General features: G+C 25.2%; 1 long non-coding RNA gene across 1 annotated transcript; it reads right to left on the reverse strand.

Annotated features, from left to right (window-relative positions):
- Nucleotides 1-645: 645 nt before the first annotated feature.
- LOC142322140 (uncharacterized) lies at nt 646-15120 on the reverse strand. Its single transcript, XR_012755787.1, has 3 exons — nt 14482-15120; nt 12097-12219; nt 646-2492 (listed from the first exon to the last, which is right to left on the reverse strand). It is a non-coding gene; the product is annotated as an uncharacterized LOC142322140 (long non-coding RNA).
- Between the last annotated feature and the right edge of the window lie 2977 nt (nt 15121-18097).

An 18097-nucleotide genomic window follows, 5' to 3' on the forward strand; every position in this document is an offset into this window, starting at 1 on the left:
TAGAAGCACGAAAGAAGAGAAGTAGATCCAGAAATAGTGAAAAAGAGCACCTCTTTTTTCCCTCTGCACCACCCATCACCCTCTGCACCAGAGGGTGATGGAAGGTAGATGGAGGGTGAGTGGATGGACAGGAAAGTATGGTGATAGAGAGCGGCATGCGGAGCAATCTGTAAGAATCCTGCTTAAAGTAAGTAAATATGCCATTTTTAATTGAAAGGGTATTTATTATCTTTTTTTTTTAAATTTAGAAACATAAAAGAATGATAAATATTAATTTGTGTAAAAAATTATTATCTAGTATACTAAATAAAAAAATAAATAAATAATACAAAATTTATGATAACATTTGGTATACGTTACAAGTCAAATTACTAATTTATATATACATATATAACTTACTTAAACATATATAAATTATTTAAACATAAACTAGTCATTTATTGCTCTAAAATATATGATAAAAATATAATCTTAATCCAATGAAAAACTGATGCTATTATTTTAGTATATATTAAGCGTTGAAATAAACAAATACAAATCTAATCTAATGAAAAAATCTAAAATCTAATCTGATGAAAAAAGTTCTTTGTAACTAGTTATAATATTTTATTTACAAATAATAATTTAAACTTTCGAATTCTATTCTAAATCAAAATTCATTTAATAATATATACTAAAATTAATTACATTAATTAAAAATAACTATATTGCTTAAAATCTGAGACAGCAGTAGTAGTATTATTATTTTATAAGTGGATCTTTGAAACCTGTTTAATGATGATAATTACTCGTTTACCACGTGATTTTTATGTAAAGTATTCTAGAATTAAAATCTTAGATCAGGAGACATATAAAACCCAACGTTAAGTAACAAAATTAAATTCTAGAAATGCGTTTTTAATTTAATAATAGATAAAAGGATTGATAAAATCCTTAAAAAAAATAACTAAATAAAACTAAAAAAAAAAAAAAAATAGTAACAGATATCCACTAGTGATTACGAAGAAAAAGAAAGTACAATAATAAAAAATTATGCATTTCGCTTATTTTACATGAATAAAATCATTTTTAAATCTACAACAAAAAAATACTTGATTTAAATATTTTATCTTCAAAAAGAAATATATCAATTTTTTTTTAAAGGTAACAATGAAAAAAAAATTGTGATAAAAAATACAAATAATTAGAAAAAAGCCAAAAAAAAAAAATTATAGAGCACGAACCATATCGTACAAAAGATTTGATAAATGATGTCATTATATCTGTTGAAAAAATGAGTAATATCTCCTGACTTTATCAATACATTACTAAATAATCACAAAAATTTTGATTTTTATGATTAAAAAAGATTTTTTAATGGAAAGATATTTGATCTTGCTCTTGATAATTTTATTTCTTAAAATTATCTTCTCAAAGCTATATTTATTTTATTTAATCTATAAAAACATACTTATCTCAGTCTTACTTTTTTTTTAGTATCCATTAAGAACTACTTTAATTTAAGATATGGCATAGTTCCTAATGATTTAATATTAAATTTATTTTAATTATTATTATTCATTAATATTAATTTGGTTTGTACTAAATTATTTAATATGATGTAGCTAAACCTTTTTTGAAATTTTTTTCAACCACTTAATTTGATATAAATTAGATTAGTCTCAAATAATTTCAAGTAAAAAATCATTTAAGAAATATCTATAGAGAGCAATTTAAAAAAAAATAAACATGCACCATTTGTCATTTGAACAATTAAGAAGAATCATTTTTCTTTATTTTTTCCTAATATGTTCGTTGCTAATCTGTTCAAATACTGAACAATAAGCAACCATCCCCCCATGACTCAATGAGATGAGGATGATATGTTGTATGATATGTAGTCTTGCAAAGACTCAGGCCGACCATTTCTGAGACATGTGGTTAATTGAACCCCAACCAACAAAGTACACCGATATCCAGTATCTACTATTCAAATCCGTACACAAGAAACTAAATTTCACAAGGATTTGAACCTCAAATAAATACAAATTTCATAAAAATTGAAGAATGTTCTGGAGATAAAAATCTATAAACTCTACATATATTGAATCTGTTAAATATCTTCCTTTGAAATTTAATAAAATATAATAATTTAAATAAATATAATAGACATAAAAAACTGATTAATTTTAATTCTAAAATACCACAGTATTTCAGTATAAACTATGTACATATCTACACATTGCAAAAGACTAATCTTTGTATTCTAAAATCTATTCTTACATTAAACAATTTACTAATCTTTAAAAGCGTATAAATCTATATAAAAATTAATTTTTGGTACAAAAAAGAGTTATTATTATAAATGAGCTAAATATTTAATGAAATAAACGAGTTATGTTGGAAAAACGGACTAGGCAGCCACTGGTGCTGATATAAACGCCATATTGATGAAAGTAAAGAAAAAAACGTTAACTTCATTATAATGATGATGGTGATGATGCAACTTAAATCTGTAACAAAAAAATAATAATTATAAATAAATAAACGCATATTTTTATTTTTATTTTAATGAGAACAGGAAGTACTAAAGATAAAATAAACCATTCGTATAAATAATTATCAGTTAATTAATAGGTTAGATGTTTATATAATGTTTTATTTAATAAAATGTATTTTTTATATGTTAGACTATGTAATCTGAGATAATATTTAAGCTTGTCATATGAGCCTAATTTTTATAAATTTATGCTGTGGTATTTTGATTAAAAATCCAATATTTTATTATCAAATTACGTGATCCCTATACAATAATAGTATAGTCTGCTTGTATTATTAACTACTAACTAGTTTAAACCTAACAATATCATAATATTGAGTATATTACACGTTGTAGTATCATTGAATAATGTCAACAATCACAAAGAAAACATTGAAATTGCTTTGGAGTTCTCAAGATTATTACAATCAAATAAAGTCGTGCTTTATATCTGTAATATCTACTTCACTTTCAAAAATGTAAAACTACATTTTGTACAAAAAAAAAGTTTGCCCTATTTGAAACTAAAATGGAAAAATTAAATTATTTTTATTTATTTATTGTCATTGTTATTTTTTGAAATACATTTGAATTTTTAATTCTTCGTGTAATTTTTATAAGACCTAAATTCTATCTCACAAAACCAGTTTTAAAAATCTTTATTTTCGTTAATTAAGAAAAAACTACAAGTGTTAGTAGCTACTGATTTAAATATAGAAAAATAATTGTTATCTGAATTTTAAATTATTTTTCAATTGTTCTCACAAACGCTGATAACATTTGATTTCTGATAACATTATAAAATCAAACAGGCACGTTTTTAATCAATAATTCTTTGTATTTATAAAATAATATTGGTATTTGTATAAAGCGGTCTTTATGTAGATATATATTTTTTTATAATTTTTATTTACAATCGGTTACATTTTTGTAGGAAATTTAAGTTTGTTATATTACACATATTCACATTGAAGGAGGTATACCCCTTAAAATTCCTAAAAAATATATACTACATAAAACGTCTGAGTGTAGAACGTACACAAGGTAGTTTTGAAGAACTGTACTATCAGTAGTACAGTAACAAAACAATAACAAGAAACATAAAAAAAAAATGAAACGCTTAGAAAAAAATAAAGCAAAAAATGACGAATGAAAGAAAACAGAAACAGATACGAATTGCAATATTATGTGTCGTAAATAATATAATTTATAGTAAACAAATGTAAGGTACCAAATTGGAATATTTTGGAAATATTAAAATAAATTAGTGATTAAAATAATTTTTTTTTAAATTTTAATATTTACCACCTACATGTCTGATAAAAGGGAAAATTATATCCACTTACAACGGCCTCCCTCATTTAGAAAAATTTATTAAAATAAAAAACGTTTTAAAATGAATAAATACAAACAAAGTTTGTAATGTTTTAATAACTGTTGATACAGGATTCAAAAAATAATGTATTATTATTTTTAATTATGCTCAAATTTTAAATGACAGTTTTGTTTTTTACTCTTGTTTCAATTTAAAAATTTCCTACTTCAAAAGCTTAGAAAATAAATTTATATGAAGGAATGATCTTATTTATTCAGATTATGAACGAGTAATCTTTCTCTTTAATCCAATTTTGTATGACATCTTAAGATGAATAGCTCACATACAGGATATGTGATGATTACTTAAAGTTATTTTTGCAACAACTCTTTATTCAATTATTATTCCCACATCAATTTTATAATGCAGCCAATTTTATTGTTAGTTAAATTTGCATTGTCGGCTTCAGATAAACAAGGTCGAGTAGACCGAATTATTAGTTAATAAATGCGGGCATTTTAACTGTATCAATTTAACTTCATTGAACTCAACTGCTCTTTTTATAACATTAATAATAATAATTGTACATATCAGTGAAGTTTACATTTATACATTCAGCTGTTTTATATCTTTATAGGTCAATAAAGCTTCTTATGAAAGTAACCTTTCTCCTTTTCACACTACATTACATTCATCAAAATAGTCTATTTTTAATTATTCAATTAATAAAGACAAAAAATAAAAATAAATAAAAATATTTTTAAGAACGTTGAAAAATCATTAATTAGTTTGTTTCTGTTAAATTCATCTTATTATATTAAATAATATCGTACAAAGGAATAGTTTATTTAATTAAGTTTAATAATTACGAAACGAAATTAAAAAACAACCTAATTTTGTATATATATATATATATTTTAAATAAGTAAACAATATTGTTCATTGATCAATATGGGGTACAAGTTCATTTAACTTTATTCATAAAGAAATAAAATCAACCGTGAAAATAGAAGGCGGTGTTAATTTTAGTTAAAGTTTAAGATGATTTTAGTCTTTTCTTGTTCAAGGCCCGTGGACTATACAACATTTTTTAAAGAATAAATAATTTTGATTTAATGAAAGTAAACTAGCTTTAGCTAATTGGAAAAGATGCCATCATTGAAAATGATGGCACGAATCATGAATAATTTTGCACGATAGATACGACAATTTTATATATTGTAATTTAAAAAAGTTTATTCTTTATTTAAAATTTATGTTATAAACTTACATTTTTAATGAATAATTAAATACCGCATGAAGCCATCAGGCTTGTGCTTGAAAATGTGTCATGAATATTTAATTCATAAACAAGATTGAAAAATGTTAAGATTTAATTTTCGTTAGAATTCGAAATCTTGATCCTACCGGATAAAAACCAGACAACTTATTTTAATTAAAAATATGTTGGATTTTTTGTTTAATTGAAATCCTAAATCGCCTGAAAAAATATTTTACATATATAAATGTTTACAAATATAACTTCTTGTTACCAAAATCATAAGTTGTGCTCTTCGTAATAATTATTATTATATTGTTATAAAAAAAGAAAAATTTAGCCTATTTATATAAAATGTTTATTTTAACATTTAATGTATTTTTATAAAATATTTATGCTTATTTCTATTAATTTATCGAGAAGAAACATACAGGAAACGAAAAATCTAAATTAATATTTTTATTGTTACGATAAAAAAAACAGCTAATGTAGCATGTTAATAAAAAAATAGATAATAATTGCACTATTATATTGTACGTTAAAATAAATAAAATTGAATCATATGAATTGCATAAAATTAATATTAAAAAAAATTATCAATTTTTTCCATCGGTCTTTTATATACTAATTAATCTTTCACCAGGTTATCATTAATTATTATTATTCCTTATTTTTCTTTACTGTATATTTAATGTATTTAAAATTGAACAAATTCAGTTTAGCGTAAAATACATAAAAAATTTATGAATTTATTAATTTATTTATTTATTAATTTAATTTTAAAAATATTAAATAAAATGTAAATTTGTTTTAATTAAATGGATTGAAATAATAATACAATTTTATAACTGTAAATGCTATTTTATTAATTAACATAACTTTGCCAAACGTATTAAAAAAAAAAAAAAAAACAATTTTCTGTAAGATAATAATAATATCATGAGAACTTCTTGAGAATAATATTGTAAATTAGTAAACCTGATATGTATTAACGAAATATTTTTATAAATCTCACTTCCTATTAAAATAACATTTACAGTTTCTATATTATTGCTATTATTATGAATAAAGAGAAAAAAATTCATGTTTTCAAACGCTGTTTATCCTTTTTAAGAAGGTTGTTGTATTAATGGAACTGATCTTAAAATAACTGACATTTTTAAGTTAACAGACACTTTACTTGATAAAATAATAGTATAAATATATTAAACTTTTTACTCGTATTTTAATGAAATGAAAAATTTATAAAATTTTATACATTAAAATCATTATTTGAATAATAATAATAATAATAATCTCCTTAGCGAAGTGATAGCGTCTAGAAGTCAGGCTTGGTATTTTTCATACGCTACCAAATCCCATTTTCATATCCAGGCACAAGTTACTTTATCAAGTTTCCTCCCCAAAAAAATTATTTTTAAATCAAAAGAGTAAATTTTATACAAATGATCATGAAAAATGTCTGTGATTATTTTAAGATACTGTTTTAACACAATTCTACTGGAATTAATTTTTATCGCTACCTCTTTATCTGTTTTTAAATGATTTGATAAAAGGAGAAAATAATTTATTCGGACCGGTGAGTTTATTTTTGTTCCCAACTACAGTTACACTGAAATAAATAACATTCAATTAATTAAATGAAATGTTACACGAGCATATAATTAATTAAAAAGGCAAAAATAGATTAATTATATCTTTTACCTGAACATTAGCAAAATTAACAATGAACAAGTTTTTAACCAGAACATAATTGCAAGGTAGTTAAATAAATAATATTTATAAACTGGAAAAAAATTTTTTAAATTAATTATTGTGTTTTAAAAAAACATTCATATATCTTTTTTAACGTTAATTTTTTTTAATACTCTTTTATTTATAATTGCATCAACAATTAAAGTCATTAGCAACTTATCAGTGTAATGTAACTGTGCCGGTAAATTTGTAGTCTTGAACAAACTCAGATCGACTACTCCTGAGACGTGTGGTTAACTGAAACCCAACCACCAAAGAACACCGGTATCCACGATCTAGTACTCAAATCCAAATAAAAGAAAACGCTAATATTATTTGATAAAGGGAACCGATTTCAACGATTCTAATTTTAATTTGTAAACGAAGTTATTTGGTGGTTCACTGCACATTTCTTCCACTGACTATATGATTTTTTTTTTATCATAAGCGACAGAATTTTTTTTTAAATCATCATTGGTTAGTGTTGGATAGTTATATCGTACTGTTTTACAGCCTGTTACTTGAAATATTTTCGTATAAAAAAAATAATCAAAAAGAAAATTAAAATAAAGAATTCACACTCCCCCCATATGCTTGAAAAGTTTAACGCTTACTACTAGTGTTTTTACGTCATTTATCCATATTTTTTTCACTTATTTTCTTGGGTTACACTTAGTATCTTGGCTTAAACTTGGATCGTCGCTTAATGTGGCTACAGGGTAGAAAAGAGGAAACAGCTTAACGTCAAGTATATAGAAATAAACTGGTTGCTGGACAGAAACTCACAGTTATCCTTATTTAATAAATTGTTGATCAACAAAGATATCCTTAAATCTACCTGGACCTACGGGATCCAGCTTTGAGAGACGATAAGTAACAGTAATGTTAAAATAATTCAAAGATTCCAAAATAAATTGGTGAGGCCACAACAGAGGTGCCGTGATATGTTTGGAGTGTAAAGAAATCCATGGCTATCCAGGGATTACCTTCTGTTTACGAGATCCAAAACTTTAGCTCGCGGTATAAACAGAGATTAGACAAACAAGTAAATTATCTAGCAGTAAATATCTATGTTGTATACTGGACAACAGCGCTGATATCAGGCGACTAAAACGTTTCCATGTACTGGACCTGGGAGATGTAACCAGAGGAGTGACCGAGAGAAGAAACATAGGAGTAAAGTGAAACACAGGATAAATTTATCACTGTGCAGTGAACGTCACTTTAATAATCTGTCAATTAGAGCTTCTACCGGCGAATATTTATTTTATCTATAGTGTTGTTTTCATATAGCGGTATCGATGACATTGTTTTTATTATTATTTTTTCTTTTTGTGATTTATTTCTATTGCTATGTTAAGTATTGAGTTATGTTTGGATCACCTGTACAAGTGCTTTTTTATATATGACTTATTGAACCTTTGTATGGTTTAATGAGGGGTTTTGTCATCATGAGGGGAAACTCTCTTCAGGGTGATTATCATTATTTAGATTTATTTATGGTTCCCTATGAGGTACCAATTATCTATATTAACAGATAGATAAAAAAAAATTGTACTTTTGCACACACGCGCGCGCGCACAAGTAAAAAAATACTATTTTGGTAGAATTGTTACACGTAAAAGTACATTGAATTATTTCAACTCATTTGGAGTTAAAATAAAAATCCAATACGTAATTTATTCATAATTAAAGTAACTAGGATAAAAAGAAAACAACTTCAACGATACATCATGTAATGTATGTTAAGTTAGAGTACAGTTAATTTCTTGAAGCAGTTATGTAGATTCCTGATCAAGGTTCGAAAGTTGTTTAACTGAATTTTAAATGTAATTGAAGAGTAACTGAAACATTCACATGTTACAAATTCATTAAATTTGCATTTCAGCCAGTTTCCACACCTCATGTTAATTAATAACAATTTACCATTACCTAACTATTGATATCTACCTACGCACATAGATAATCATACACTAATTTACTTATAATCGTCCTGCAACGTATAAAAGCAAAAAAACGGAATAATTTTTTATAGCTTTATTACTGATTAAAGATTTTATTTTTACCTTAAAAATTTTATCAATAAAATTATTGTTTTTATTTATAACAGTTGCTGTTAAATTAAAAAAAAAAATATATATTTATAATGAATGTATTAATTTTAAATGCACTAATTTATGCCAGAAATTAGAATTACATTTACAGTTTATTTTGATGAAGAATAATAATAAACAAAAAAATATTTAAAAAACCTGCAATGTGATGTTAAACTTCCTACACATTTATATTAGTATTTACAATTAAATAACCAAATATAATTAATAAATATTATTTTTAATTTTTTAATTTATGTACATATCTTTTTAGAGAAAAAAATCCTTTTTACCCCATTTAAAAAAGAATATGGTTGAATTTGTACAGATTTAATCTAGTCATCTGAATATGTAATAAAATAAAAATAAAAACATCAAAAGATGAAAATAATTTAGACATCTGTTTTTTTTCCTTTATTGAAATTTAAAAAAAAATCCTACTCTTATGATAAAAATTGGAAATTATTTCCTTCGTTGTTCAGGGAATTCGTTATCTGTATAAAAATATAAATATAACTAAAAGTTAGCTTCTTTGATGATGGGGGTTTATTTTCAAAATAAAAGTTTTGAAATATTATTTTTTAGTTGTGACAAAAAGCACATAAAAAAACGTTAAAAAGTTTAAATTAGTTATTAATATATGATTGTCTTTATTATTTTTATTATAACAGAATTATTTCATCTAACGCACAAGTCACAATATAAAATTTAATGAATGAAGATTAAACTGTTTCTGAAATATTGTAAATCAAATATGGGATATAGTCGTATTAGAAGTTTCTGTATTTTAGTTAAAATATCGAGATTTGAAATAGTTTTTATGTTTCACTGCATTTTATCAGATAAATTATATTATACAGAATATCATAGGAAAGCTTTGAATATTTTTAAATGAATTGATCTAAAAGTCTAGAAAAAAACTATTTGAAAAGTAGATGTACCTTCCTTCTTTGTACTGAAATAACCAAACAAGTGAACCAAAACAGTAAATTTTTGAAAATATGAATTAATTAATATATATACATTATAAATAGTGTTAGCTAATTTCGTTCCAGGGAGACAGAAAATAAAAATATTAAATTGTGATATGAAGAAGAAATTTATTAATAATGGAAAAAAAAAATATTTAGATAAAAGGAGCTGCACGCTAAAAAGTTTAGTGGAATGCTGCTTAAAAATATTGAAGGAAGAGATGCCAAAACTTAAGATATTCACTAAATTCCAGGCAAAATTTGAAATGACCTAAATTTATTATAATTATTGAATATTAAGAAATAAAATGTTTATTACTATTAGTAACGCATTGAGAAATGACATAGTTAAAAGCTGAAATGAAAACTGCAGCTGAAATAATTACATAAAATGTTTTAGCAGCTGTTATTTGCTTAAATTTTCAATTGTTATTATTGTTTATTATTATTATTATTATTATTATTATTATTATTACGACAGTTGGGTATTTTTTTAAACTTTACAAACAGCTTTTAACAATGGACAATAACTTAAATTTCTAACATAAAATAAATTATATAAACGCTCAAGAAATTTTATTATATTATTTAATTTTTACCTCTTACAGTACATTAAATATAAGTCAGAAATTTTATTGTATACAATTTTTGTTTTTTACAAAAAAGCAGAATTTTTAATGTACTAGAAATTCTTTTTGAGTTGTCAAAATTAATTTTTTTGTAGAAATATTTATATTTCTACAAAGAATAACGAAAAAAAAATTAGAATAGATTAAATCAACAGTCGACCTTTTGTTATAATACAATTTCTAATATAATATCTTTATATTACGGGAGAAGTAGGGTGAGGTGCATTCATGTATGTGTGACGGAATGTTACAATTAAAAAAAAAAAAAATAGGGTCGAAGCGTGGCGACTTGTAGGGTAAGGAGTCTCTTTGCCTAGAGTGTTCGGGTCCGCCCACATTCAAGAGTAAAGGGGTTGGGACTCCCCGATGATGGCATAAAGAACCCTCAAGGTACGAGTGGGTCGCAAAGTGAAGGATGTGCGAAACGTACATCTGGATCTGTTAGATTAGGGACAGGATGGGTAGATCCTTAGCGGAAGGGCATAGCGGCTATCCGGAAGAGGAATGTCGGTGTGTCCTAGTGAAACTGGGGAGACCCCGGTGGGAAAGCCCCAGAAGGTGGCTAGCAGGGTGGACAGAGACTGCTGCCACGACACTCCAAGGTGACTGTGTTTTGCTTAACGGCGAGGACCAGTTGCCTTGGGGGTGTTTAAAAAAATAAATAAATAAATATATTCTAATATAACTTAAGATTTAAACCCTCAATAAAAATTAATTCTATTTTAATCTTTATATTTTTTTATGATAATTATTTTTTAATTTTAAATACTGTAGAATCATGATTCAAATTTGTAAAGAAATAACTAATTGTTTTATTTAGTTTAAAGTTAAAATATCAAGAATTTATTTGATGTTATACATTATAACTTCACTTTTATTACAAATACATTTTCTATTTGGAATTCGTTACCTAAATTTTATTATTCATTTTACTGAATGTATTTACCTGGTATTTATAACAAACACCTATATTATACAATTTATCGACGTGATAATTTAAAACGGGAAAATTAATAATAAAAAATTAATTAAGTTTTCATCAATTTCAAAGCTCGTATCAGATACAGCAATTTCTTAAATTACTCTCCCGACGTAAATCATTCGATTTTTTCGTTCAGCATTTAATAGCAAAAAAATCAAACAAAACAAATTTTTTTAATTAACTGTTGTAGGGAAATTGTTCGTGAGATATAAAGCAAAACAGGTTTATAATATACACAATAAAGAAATATAATTAAGATGTACATACTCGTACTTCAAGATATATGCAACAATTTAAATAAACGGAAAAACCTTTGTGGGGATAGTTTTTTATCAGTGGTAATATCCGTACGTTTTACATATTAAATAGGTCTGCCTCAATCGGTTGAAAATTGTAAGTTATTTGTTTTTTCCCAACGAAACAATAAGATTTCACCTAATTATAATCATTTTTTTTCATACAGAAAAATATCAAGCTTAATCGGTATTTGAATCCAGGACCTTTAGGATGAAAAACATAGACAATATCACAACCGTTATGGAGTGGTAATAACTCTAATAAATGAATTACTTTTTATATAACAATTTTAAACTTACCTAATATTTTTAATACAATGATCACATAGTTATAAGGTACTTCGATAGCATCAGTAAAATAATCTTTTTTTCTTAAAGCATAGCGTAAATGTAAATCACATGAGTCAATTCATTTGTCTATATCTGTAAAAAAAAGAGGAGAAAAATGTATGAATTAAAAATAACAACAGATTTTACGTTTTAACTGTATCAATTCTTCGTGTACAATACAATAATGAATAAGAAACTTAGGTATAACGAAAATGTAACAATATTAGATTATGGTATAAATTATAGTTTATTAATATAATTTAACCAAAATGGTTATGTCAGTCATAAATAACGGTTTTTTTAAAAACAATGACGTTTATGTTTTAAAACACGTTAAAACAGTGTTTGATTTTTTTAGCTCTTAATATATTTTTTTGCCCTTGAAAAATGATGTAATGGTTAATTTATTGATTTTAATGTTTGAGTGGTGATTAAAATCACAGTTAAATTGTTAATTTCTAATATCGCTCATATAAGACGACCGTTCAGTTATATATAATGTATTTTTACTTTCCTGGCATAATTTACTATGGTGCCCGTTTCATAACTCAGACCCGAAAAAACCAAAAAAAAGAGGAGGGGAAGTGTTTGGCATGTTTGAAGCTTAATAACTTTTGACTGAATAAAACTATTTTGATGAAATTTGGCACAGAGACTTGTGTATGGGGTAATTTTTTAATAAACGTTTTGGGTGATTCCAGGGGGTAAATAGTTTTTTGTATTCGATTTTCTTAAAATTTTACAAACATAACCCCACTTTATATTTAGCTCAGTACACGTGTGCATGTGTATCTTAAATTAAAAAAAAAATTACTCCAAAATTCCCCCTTTCCCGAAAATCGAAACAACTATATTTTTATGTCTTCTAAGGCATAACAGTAGTACATGTGACAAGAAAAAAATACTTTGGGGGCAATATTGGTGGTGGAGGAACTGATCAAATTTTAAAAAAATTGTTTTTTTTTTCCATTTTTTATAACTTCTTTCATTTTCATGCATCATTATTTTCGATTATATATGAGTAAGAATAAATAATCTGTGCCAGGAAAATACTACATTTTTTCTTGAAATGGAATAGGTTGACAGAAAAGCGATAGAAACTTATGCAATAACATACGATTATTTACGGTTATTAAAGAGGTGTTATTAAGTTTTTAACTCGTAAGTAAAAATATTATTGTACTTAAATAATTTAATGAAAATACTGAATAAAGATTGTCAAAATCTATACATAAAAAACGAGAAATAATAACCTGAATGCTAAAACTCACATTAAATTCATTTCAGAATAATTTTTTTATTTAGTAAATTGATGAGAATTTTAATAATCTATTTGTTAAACATAATTTACAGAAAGTAATCAATTTAATCAATAAATTAAATATTTATTACCTAACAGAGACTACTTTATTCATTACTGTTAATCAAAATATATGTGAAAAAAAATTATCGATAAAACTGTGAATTAATTTTTTTCTAATAATTTATTCGTAATGTATTTCGTATTTCTTATTAGTAATGTGTATGTTACAATCTGTTCAATTACTGAACAATAAGCAACTGCCCTGTGGTTCATAGGGAGGTAAACTCGTATTCGAAAATCACTTATTTAACAGCTGATTTTCGAAGTCAAGGTTTTGAAGTTCAAATCCTACTAAATGTTAGCTATTTTTTTACGAATTTGAGTACTAGACAGTGGACACCGATGTACTTTGATGGTTGGGGGTTCAATCAACTACACATCTCAGGAGTAGTTGATCTGAGTCCTCAGATTTACTCATTTACGAGTCACACAAATCATTACTGTATTTAAAATATAAACGTTATCATACAAACCATTATTGTATTTAAAAAAAATATAATTAGCATTTCATTTCGTAATTGTTAATATTTAAATAAATTATTAACTGACAGAAAAATATAACGGTATATATTAATTAAATTGAGGTTGAACAGGCAAATCTACAATTCTTTGTAGGAATTTATATAAAACAATATTGTAACTGAAGTATATATATATAAAATTAATATTGATATTAAATTAATAAATTACTATGATGCCCACTGACCCAAGTACGATGAGTTCATGTCAAAAAAAGACGGGGGTAAGTGTGTTGGCGTGTTTCAAGCTTAATAATTTTTGACTTGATAAAACGATTTTAATGAATTTTGACACAGAAACTCTGTGCCAAATTAAATGAAAGTATTGAATATACTCATATTTATATATATATTTAGAATTAATCTGTTATTATTATTATTATTATTATATCATTTATTATTATAATTATATCATTAATATATAATTAAAATATTTATGTACTACAAAATAATATATTAATTATTAATACATACCTTTATGCAAATAGAAACCAGCTTATACAGATGAAAATTCTCACATATCATCAAAATGTTTGTACCACATATTTGAAAGAAATACTAAAAAATTCAGATTGATGTACATAATACTGTAAAGTTAATACGGTATACAACTCAACATTTGAGTGGTAAAAAAATATTTTCGATCTTCATCGATAAAAATTATTTTCTTTACGCGAAAGTAGAATTTTCATTCACCATATTTTCATAAAAAGTAATCGGATAAACTTTATATAAAGCTCATATTAAGAAAAGCAAAACGATAACGGTTGTATTTTACAGTCTTCTAAAACAAAATAAATTTATATTACATTTTACGAGATGTATTATTTTCACTTCGCCGTAATAAGCGAATGTTTTTTTGTTGACCACGTGTTTGATGATGTAGTATTATTATTTTGAGAATTTTTAAAAGATTCTCTTAAATTTTTCCGTTTATTTGAATCTGGAAAAATAATTTTATCGATAATTTGTCTGATCGTTGAATGTTTTCTATCGAACGGATTCGGATACATCGCTATATATAAAATAACAAAATAATCGCACAATTATTATGAGAACACAAAAACGATGTTACCAGCACAACACTTCAGACGATATTAATGAACTTTAATAGACTATCCTATCTTATATATATACTGTAATGTAATCGACGACCACATAAACATAGATTAAATATTAATGGGGGAGGTGGTAGAATGACATTGAAAACAAGTTCAAGAGAAGCTAGTAGAGAGAGACGGTATAACGAGCTGAGAGTGAGGTCGATAAAAATAATATACGTATGTAATAAAAGGGGGGATTCCTTACTGACGTCATAGAACATACTCTTATATATGTTTATAAATAATTAACAACATAAGAAGAACAAAACCCCATCAACAGTAAATAAAAAAAAAATAGACTTTAGAATACAAAAACATTACATATATGTTTAATAAATTTCATATTAATTTAACATCTTTATTACTGGCGTCAATGAATAATTATTTATCGCTTTGAGGTAACTAAAGTATAATAAAAACAATATTTACCTTGTTATTTGTAATATTTACTTAACTATTTTTGTGTAAAGTACAAGTAGGTTAATGTATTTATTTATGCTAATATTATATTAATACCATTCATTACATTTTGGAAAAACCATAATTAATTTTGTTTCTTTTTATAAAATAAATCATACATTATTTATAAACTTTTTTTCAAGAAAAGCTGTAAAAAAAAGGATGCATATTGATTACATAAATCAATGAAAAATCCTAGAATTTCCATTAACAGTAGGCATCTATCAACGATATTAGATTGATGAATAATTTTTGCCGATGTTAAAAATAAATGTTTTTAAATGATTGAAGGTGTATAGAAACATTTCTTCACATATTAATATTAAAAAATCAGATCAATTATCTTAATACGTAGATGTCATTCTTTTAATGTTTATTTACTTATAACCAAAAACTATTCTACTGGGATCTCTTGAATCTTTGTGATTCCAATTAATGCAAGTGTGTTTATTTATATTAACTTTTTATATATAAGTAGTTTTTATTAATGCAGTACGTTTTATTGAGGGTGTTCGTTGGAAACCCATTTTCACGTGCCTTTTTGTAATGTAATTTACTTTAGGTTCCTTAATCAGAATCGATTTTAAATATAAGATTTGTGAGAAAAAAATGAGAAAAAAATACTTGTAACTATTAATTAGTTATAACCACAAAATTATTTTTTATCCGATTGTTTTGAATGTAAACACGTTTATTTCTATCTTTCATAGTCGAAATATATATATATATATATATATATATATATATATATATGTATGTATGTGTGTGTTTGTGTGTGTGCTTGCGCGCGGGCATGTATATATCAGTTTCAGTTGGATTCCTAGCCATTTAAAAATTAAAAGTCAATCTTTGTATACCATGTAGTCAGTTCCGCTTAGATGAGGTTTAAGAAACATTTGATTGGAATTTCACAGGTCCGTCGTCGACGGTTAGCAGTTACAAATCAAAGTAAAAGTACTAAAATTCTGTGGAAATAATAATTTCCACGAAGTCACTATGAAGAAATCTATTTTTGCTGCTCGTGTTAGTGGATCACCAGTTTAACACAAAGGATTATAATCTGTACACATGACTTTAACACTATATACATTAATTAGTTATTATATGTTTACAGACTAATTAAATATTTTTTTTAAATCTAGATTTATTTTTAAATTTAATATTCGTTTTCGAGTTTTAAATAATGAGTATTTTCACTAAAACTTTACCCAGTTTATTTTTTGTGAATCCCACCTGTAATTGAGTTTTAAAAATTATTCTAATAATTAACTTTGCTGTTTTATTGTTACATAATATCAAATAAAAGAAATTCCCTCTAAAATAGACCAGTTTTTTAAAATTTTCATAGTTATTTAAAAAAAGAACATAAATAAATATTGAATTAAAGCTGTGTTCACATACCTCAAAAGAAGGTTACCAGATTGAAATTATAAGTCAAATTATCTATCTAAAATTTTATCCTTTAAAAAAAAGAAGAACAATGGAGTTGGCTGGCAGTATTTTTTTACATAGATATTTTTTATAACACATACTGTGTTATAAAAGCATAACATATATTGTATTATTTATATATATATATATATATATATATATATATATATCGGTTGGCTGAAAAGTAACTTACACCTCCCACTTAACTTTTTTTATAACCGAGATAACTGGATAACCGGGTTGCGGCATTCTTTCTTATACCGAATGGTTACATCAATGAACGTATATTTCACTCTTTTTGATTTTTGGCCGGCAGAGGGTGGAAGCAACTCATAAATTTCAAATGGGACCAATGGTCATTTGAAAAATCATTCTAAAGGGTTCCATGAGACGAGAAAAATTATACAATTAAAACTAAATTCTAATAGCCCAATCCAAAATTGCAGATAACAATATATTTGTTTCAGACAGCTAGAACTACAGGTTGTATGCTCCCCTTCAATTATTTTTATTATTCAGAGTACCTCAATTCTCTCTTTTGAAATCTTCTCCGATAAGAGAGGTTAAATCAGTAAGCCCCAATTTACAGTATTCACTTTTAAAAGGGTGGGGAGGGAAAGAGGCGAATTAAACATTTTAAATTGGACCTATGGTCATAAGATACCTTGTTTTAATCGTCATTGCGAGATATGCAAAACGGTAGCAAAAAAATTAAATTCTGACTATTTAAACTAAATGGTGACCATAGATGTCATTACATTAATTAAAAACTGAAAAATATTAATTATTAATATTTTCAAATACTTATTTTAATTATACTTACCGTCTTAAAGTATTTTATTTAAGTAATTAAAAATTTGCATTTAATTCCAACTTGAGAATCGGGATAACTGAAATAACAAAGATTAAAGGGGAACATACGGCGATCTAAAATAAATACACTGTTGGCCGCTATTTTGGATTGGGCAATCAGAATTTAGATTTAATTATATAATTTTTCTTGTCTCATCGAGCTCTTTCAAATAATATATCATATGACCAATCGTCTTATTTAAAATTTTTGAGTTTCCCTCGCCGCACAAAGATCTAAAAGACTG

Source organism: Lycorma delicatula, chromosome 3 (genome assembly GCF_047948215.1).
Source record: "Lycorma delicatula isolate Av1 chromosome 3, ASM4794821v1, whole genome shotgun sequence".
NCBI classification, from domain to species: domain Eukaryota; kingdom Metazoa; phylum Arthropoda; class Insecta; order Hemiptera; family Fulgoridae; genus Lycorma; species Lycorma delicatula.